Source organism: Triturus cristatus, chromosome 4_2 (genome assembly GCF_964204655.1).
Source record: "Triturus cristatus chromosome 4_2, aTriCri1.1, whole genome shotgun sequence".
NCBI lineage: Eukaryota > Metazoa > Chordata > Amphibia > Caudata > Salamandridae > Triturus > Triturus cristatus.
This window is the reverse complement of record NC_140586.1, coordinates 509385735-509393324: the sequence shown is the minus strand read 5'-3', so window position 1 is coordinate 509393324 and position 7590 is coordinate 509385735. Positions and strand designations below refer to the sequence as shown.

At 45.1% G+C, this 7590-nt stretch overlaps 1 long non-coding RNA gene across 1 annotated transcript in view; it reads right to left on the bottom strand.

Moving 5' to 3' along the window:
* Positions 1 to 4974: 4974 nt before the first annotated feature.
* LOC146834633 (uncharacterized) overlaps positions 4975 to 7590 on the bottom strand; it is a 36249-nt gene continuing 33633 nt past the window's right edge. The window contains exon 3 of the long non-coding RNA XR_014960316.1: positions 4975 to 5393. This is a non-coding gene — a long non-coding RNA (uncharacterized LOC146834633). The remainder of the gene's footprint in view (positions 5394 to 7590) is intronic.

The following is a 7590-nucleotide window of genomic DNA, read 5'->3' as shown; positions in this document are numbered from 1 at the left end:
ATTTTGCAGCTGCCTGTGTGTTATGGCTAAATAGTGGGTCGATCAACCTAGAGTGGAAAACATGCATTGTCTAACAACCCAGACTGTTTGTCACATCATGTACAGACCAAGGTCGCTGCGCAGAGCTCTGGATGGTAACAACAGATTGCTCTCGTGTGAGGCAAAGCTCGAGTCAGCAGTTTGTTTAAGCAATAACATGTGAACGCAGTGTCGTGCGCAAAAGCAGCAAGATGGCTTTCTAACATCTAACGTGGTTATGCTAACTTAACAATGTATGTACGTATTAAGGGAGTCCTTACTACAGTGACTGTTTGATGAAGTGAAATTACACTCACCCTCATCGTCTTGATGTGTGTGCAAACTGGGGACAGACGAGGAAACACCTGAACACGAGGGGCTTTAGGGTTCATTCTCCTGGCCATCAGGCCACTGGGAATCCCCAACTACATATCCTGCAGGTCCTGATGTGTGCAGCAAACAAGATGCTCAAGAGCGTCGTGTTCAAGGTGATCGCAAAACCTAAGGGGGTCGTGCGATTATGGTTTGACCTGAAGTTTAGTTGGCATCATGTCAGTAAAGATAGCAAGGCTTTCCTTACAATGTGGAAGGATTGTGACTGCTTTGTTGTCTCTTTTTGTGTAGGTCAGTTGGTTAAGGGTGATCAAGGCATCCTGTCATTTGAGTGATTGTTGTGCGAATATGCAGTTATGTCTAGTATTTGTAATGTGGGATATTCATTCTTGCTGCAAGACCTGCAGTATTTTTATAGGATAGTGTGGTGTGTAGTATCCTTTGGGGCCCTACTCTATGCGCGTCAGATATTGTCTGAAATGACAATACATACAGTTGGTTTGCATGTTTTGGGGGAGCATTGAGGCAGCAACTGTCCCAGTCTAGCCCAATATTGAATGCGATGTACCAAGGGCCTAAGATGTAACTAAAGAGAAACGTCCCCTCTCTACCTCTGTGACTCCTATCTCATCCATGAAGAAGCTTCCTCTGGACATAATAAAAATACTGACGATCACAGACGATCACAGTCAACTTTGAACTGGAAAGAGTTAATGAACTCCAAAAGTGACAGCTTGTAAGAGATCACTGCTCTCCTCATGCGAACCAGTGAACCACAGCAAAGTAGAGGGTTTTGCACCTGCGATGGTGATAGTCATTCACCATGAACATCATGGATGAATCGCTTCACTACAACCACAATGTCAAGGCACTTCAAGGTGCCTCACGATCAGGTACTATTCGGATGCTCGTTTGTCGCAATCTGCAGATTTGGGTCCATAACTCTGCATCAACTCTCTTGCTGGGTTTCACCCACCTAAGCCATTTCTGGATGTAAGTCTTTCACTCTTTCACTCTTTCAAAAGCCCCACTGTATGGTAGCCTATTATTACCTACTGGCCTACTCCTGTGTACACTCTATTGCTAAGGGGGATCAGCCCTACCTCTGTGGGGTACTGGATGAATGCATGCATCCTAGAACTCTTAGCAGGCGCTTGGGTGGAGATGTAGCACACTTGGCATCTACAACTGAACTAGACAGACCACCTCCAGTGATACTCCATAACAAGATTGAGTGTAAAAAAAAAATACAGCCACTTTCAAAACGTAATAGCATAACATCTCAATGCAATTCCATTCAGGGTGTAAGTTTTTAAATCAGATTGAAATAAAGTAAGAACTAAACACTATCCATAGAGGGTTGGTTCTTCTGATAAGAAAATGCAAAGCTCCAAATCCTACTTATTGTGAATCTGATACTATCACTCATTGATCTCTCTTTTTCACAACCAGTGTACTGGTGCCCAAAAATTATATGTAAAATGAGCAGCTACCACTCCTAAAGTTTGTGTGCCTCTCAATGTGGGCAAACTCCAGCAGTGAATCTGCAGCTGCCATAACCAGTTCCTGGCAGAAGGAACATTTTTGAGAATCCATTAGTTAAAAAAAGATAAAAAATACTATAAGCTTGTGTAGATGACTAGGGGTTTGCGTCGGTTTAGGCTACCACAGCATCACTTAGCGCCACAACAGCAGCACTCAGCGCCACCTCACCATCACTCAGCGCCACAACAGCATCACTCAGCGCCACCTCAGCATCACTTAGCGTCACCACAGCATCATTCAGCACCACCTCAGCATTACTCAGTGCCACCTCAGCATCACTCAGTGCTACCACAGGATCACTCAGCGCCACCACAGGATCACTCAGCACCACCACAGGATCAGTCAGCCACACCACACCATCACTCAGCATGACCACAGCATCACTCAGCGCCACATGAGCATCACTTAGGGCCACCACAGCATCACTTAGCACCACCACGGCATCACTCAGCACGACCTCTGCATCACTCAGTGCCACCTCAGCATCATTCAGTGCTACCACAGGATCACTCAGTGCTACCACAGCATCACTCAGTGCCACTGCAGCATCACTCAGCCCACCACAGCATCACTCAGCACCACTACAGCATCACTCAGCACAACCACAGCATCACTCAGTGCCACCTCAGCATCACTCATCAGCGCACCACTACAGCATCACTCAAGATCACCACAGCATCACTCAGCACCAATACAGCATCACTGAGCGCCACCACAGGGTCACTGAGCGCCACAACAGCATCACTCAGCGCTACGTCAGCATCACTCAGCATCACTCAACGCCACAACAGCATCACTCAACGCCACCTCAGCATCACTCAGCGCTGCAACACCATCACTCTGCGCCACCTCAGCATCACTCAGCGCCACCTCAGCATCACTCAGTGCCACCACAGCATCACTCAGCACCACCTCAGCATCACTCAGCCTCACCACAGCATCACTCAGCATCACCACAGCATCATTCAGCACTACCTCTGCATTACTCAGCGCCTCAGTGCCACCTCAGCATCACTCAGCGCCACCTCAGCATCACTCAGTGCCACCACAGCATCACTCAGCACCACCTCAGCATCACTCAGCCTCACCACAACATCACTCAGCATCACCACAGCATCATTCAGCACCACCTTGGCATTACTCAGCGCCTCCGTGCCACCTCAGCATCACTCAGCATCACCACAGGATCACTCAGCGCCACCAAAGGATCACTCAGCGCCACCACAGCATCACTCAGAGATACCACAGCATCACTCAGCAATACCACAGCATCACTCAGCAACACCACAGCATCACTCAGCGACACCACAACATCACTCAGTGACACCTCAGTGCCACATGAGCATCACTCAGCGTCACCACAGCATCACCCAGCACCACCACAGCATCACTCAGCTCGACCTTCGCATCACTCAGGAATGCCTCAGCATCACTTAGCGATACCACAGCATCACTCAGCGCCACCACAGGATCACTCAGCTCCACTACAGGATCACTCGTTTAGCGATAAGCAAGGGGTTTACCCAAATCACCCTCCTATACCTGGGTATAGAATACAATCAAAATGCAAAAAGAGACAAAAATATCTTAATTTTATTTTATCATAGGGAACAATCAACTACCCTATCATCAGTGTACAATCCTATTCAAATATATTGTCCAAGTTAATTCAAAACACACATCTGCCATGGGACCGATCTTTGAACATCAATTATTACAAAATTCAAAAGCACAAGGACATACAAAAATACATATATATGAAACATAAACAACACAAACAATTACAAACTAAACTCTACATTGCCAATACCCACATTTTTGATATCTAGCACTACCACAGGATGACTCAGCATCACCACAGCATCATTCAGCATCACTGTAGCATCACTTAACGACACCACAGCATCACTCAGTACCACCACAGCATAACTCAGTGATACAACAGCAGCACTCTGCGCCACCTCAGCATCACTCATCAGCGCCACCACAGCATCACTCAGCACCGCTACAGCATCACTCAGTGCCACCACAGCATCACTCAGAGCCACCACAGCATCACTCAGCGCCACCGCAGGTTCTCTCAGCACCACCTTAGCATCACTCAGCACCACCACAGCACCACTCAGCGCGACCACAGCATTACTCAGCACCCCCTCAGCACCAACGCAGCATCACCTCAGCATCACCTCAGCATCACTCAACACCACCACAGCGCCACCTCAGTATCAGCACAGCTCCACCAAACCTTCACTCAGAATCACTCAGCACCACATCAGCACAGCACAATCTCAGCATCAGCAAAGCACCAGCTCCTCATCAGTGCACCACCACCACCAGCGCAGCACCATCTCAGCACTAGTGCAGCACCATCTCAGCACTAGCGCAGCACCATGTCTGCATCAGCATAACACCGCATCAGCATAACACCACCTCCACATCAGTGCACCACCACCAGCACAGCCCCACCTCAGCAGCAATTCAGCACCAACACAGCAGCACTTCAGCATCAGCACAGCACCACCTCAGCATTAGTGCAGCACCACCACAGCATCACTTAAACACAGCACCAACTCAGCATCACTCAGTACCATCTAAGCGCCAGCTCTGCACCCCCTGAGTACCATTGCAGCACCACCACCTCTGCATTACTCATCACCACAGCATCAGTCAGCACCACCTCGGCATCACTCAGCACCACCTCAGTATCACTCAGCATCGCCTCTGCACCAGTACACCACCACCTCAGCATCACTCAGCAAGACCTGAGTATTATTCAGCATCACCTGAGCATCACCTCTGCACCAGTCATTACCACCACCTCAGCATCACTCAGCACCACCTCAGCCTGCCCTCGCAATCTGGCATCTGTTGATTCTCCCCTAGCGTCCGGCTTCTGCTAGTGTTGTAATACAGGAACTATTTCTCAACCTTCACCCTCCCATTGTTTATGCCCCCCATAAAACAAAAAGCTATAACAAACAACCATTGGAACAGGCAGAATAAAGTTGCCAGCATTGCAAGGACAAAAAAATACTGAAGACATTTTTTATTGTAAATACTTTTTTTATTATGGTCGTTCAGTTGTACATATTGCCTTCTTGGTCATATATAAGGTAACAAAAATGCTTCAGACTCTTTTTTATTATTAACTTTCCAGCATGCTGCACAGCAGTCACACTTCTCGACAACATAGCTTAAAGACATTGGCAAAGTCAATATCTCTGGCTAAACACTTATAAGGTCCCAAAGGCGAGAGCTATTGGCTATGCCAATGCTTGTTTCCCTCTGTTTTTTTTGGGACACTTGAAGGATAAGATAAGATGGACCTTTGGAAATTCATCAAGATGATTAAAATTGAGTTCTTTAGTTCAAGCTTGATCATGTTGTTTAGTTGCATTATGAAAAGAAGAAAGATGTCCATGGGTTCTGCATGTCCTACAATGTTCAATGTGGTTTACATCTCTGAGTTCTATCTTTGTTGCTGCTTTGTATGAAAGCTGTAAAGGGATATTCATAATGTTAGCCTTCATTTCTTTAACAAAAAATCATGATTTTCTTTCCAACATGCTGTGGAAAATCTGCATTTTTTCAGTGGTCAAGCATGTTCTCATGGCCACTTCCATAATGGTGTAACCTCATTGTGCTCTGAAAGCACATTCTCTATTCATAGTGCTGTTCTATTGTGTTACACATTCTTCAAAATAAAGCCCCTGTAGTGATGCTTCAATATAAAGTAATTAAAACAATACAAAAGCAGTGTGTGCTATATATTATTGCTCAGATTGCGTTTCTTGGCAGCTTCCACTGCTCCTCTATTAAAGACTGAGATAACCGTACTCAATGTATTCTGTCACAACTAGGGAGGTAACTTGTTTTACTGATTAAGATTCAATCCAAGTGCCCAAAAATTCACGTTGACAGTTCACGGCATGCTTTCACCTGTGACAGCAGTTTTTAAGGTCCATTTCTAATGGATCCTTTTCATATTATACACAAAGGATGATCATAGTTTGTGGTTTCATTTTTGCCCACACTTCTGAAGTATTAAGGAATTCCTAATTTGAGGCTAGATATTGTTTACGATTCATGAAGTTTTCTTAATTTTGTTTGCTCACAGACAAATAAATCAAAGTTAACAGAGGACAAAGAGTGTGATTTTTTTCCATTCAAGTGCTTTGGTATGCCTTTTTTATCTTTCTTGGATGGCAGAAGTCTGGATGGAAAGACTGGGATTCACATCTGTGATACTCAGGACGCACGCAGATCTCAGCAACATATGCAGCAGTTTACTGAGCTATGTCTCTGGCTATCAAATTAGTTCAGGTCAAACGACTATGCCATTGTAACTGATTACAGAGCATGTGTTTAATTTAATGAAGCAAGACAACTTATAACACCACAGGGCCTAGCAAAACGACCTCTTCTACGATTTTGCACATCCTGCATCCAAAACCTTCCCTCTAGTCTGGATGTATGGGGGTAATGTTTTATTTTGCGAACACATTTTATATCTTGATATTTCAATTAAGGCTTACTCAAACATCAACGCGAATGAAATGTGTACCCCAGTAATATAGTGCCCTTTGGCTAATGACTGTAGGATGTTATAATCATTGGGCACTATTCATACACTGCAGTTTGTAGTAAATAAACTAGTACTGCAGTATGAAAATTTAAGTAGGGGTTTAGGGAGTTACACAAAGGTGTAGTAGAAAATATATACACACATAAGTAAATATACACATGCCTGAATAGACCCCATAATAGATTTTATGTTATCACACCTCCTATAATTAAAATGACAAAAGAAACTGATTGTTTTTTAGGTCTCGCTGAGACAGCGCAAGCTGTCTCTTTGAGACATTTTGTAAGTGGGCTTTCAAAAGTGCTACCCACATGATTTGGCAGGCCTAAAGCTTGAGTGCACGATGACGTGCACGTGCACAGCTGCTACTCGCACTCCCTCCTCCCTTCTCCCCCTCCCTTTTCGTCAGCTTCAGGCTCCTTTGATGCTGGCATTCCCCCCTCCCTTCTCGCCCAGCCCTTCTTGTCACCTCGGCTTGCTTATTCGCGCGGTCGTGTCACTTTCACGGCCAATGCTTGTTTTTAAATACACATTGGCAGGGTGTAGACTTTGTTTTAGTATGCATACTGCCATCTACTGGCCAACCTTTTATTTAAATTTGCATTGACGACGCTTTCATGGTTTTCCTGACCTCCTGCGTCCCCGAGTTTAGGAGTCATCTCTTTCCTCCAAGGGGACCTGCCCACAGGTGGTCGGTGCTGCCTCGGATTTTAAGCACAAGACATGCAAGAACTTCTAAATGCTTATCACCCGCTACTTGATAAAAGCTAGCAATTGATTCAAATGTATTTTTCCTCAGCAGCTCGGGCACGGCACTTAAATCAATTTATTGTGTAAAGATGCAAACTATGTAGGGATGCCTTGCCTTCCTAATGTCTTGAAGTTACCAGGTAGAACAAGTATTAAGTACATAACATTGGCAGACAAAACAATGATATTTTAGGTGGAATGCTTTCTTTAAGGCCCATTTCATTGGGAATGATATCAAATTGTTCCCCTTTGCAGGGTCGGCGCCAACCTTAAATCATTCTCTGAATGGTGAACTTCACCATAAATTAAACTTAAAGCAAGAACCTGAGCCCAAACAATAAGCTAGTCATTGCTCAGGG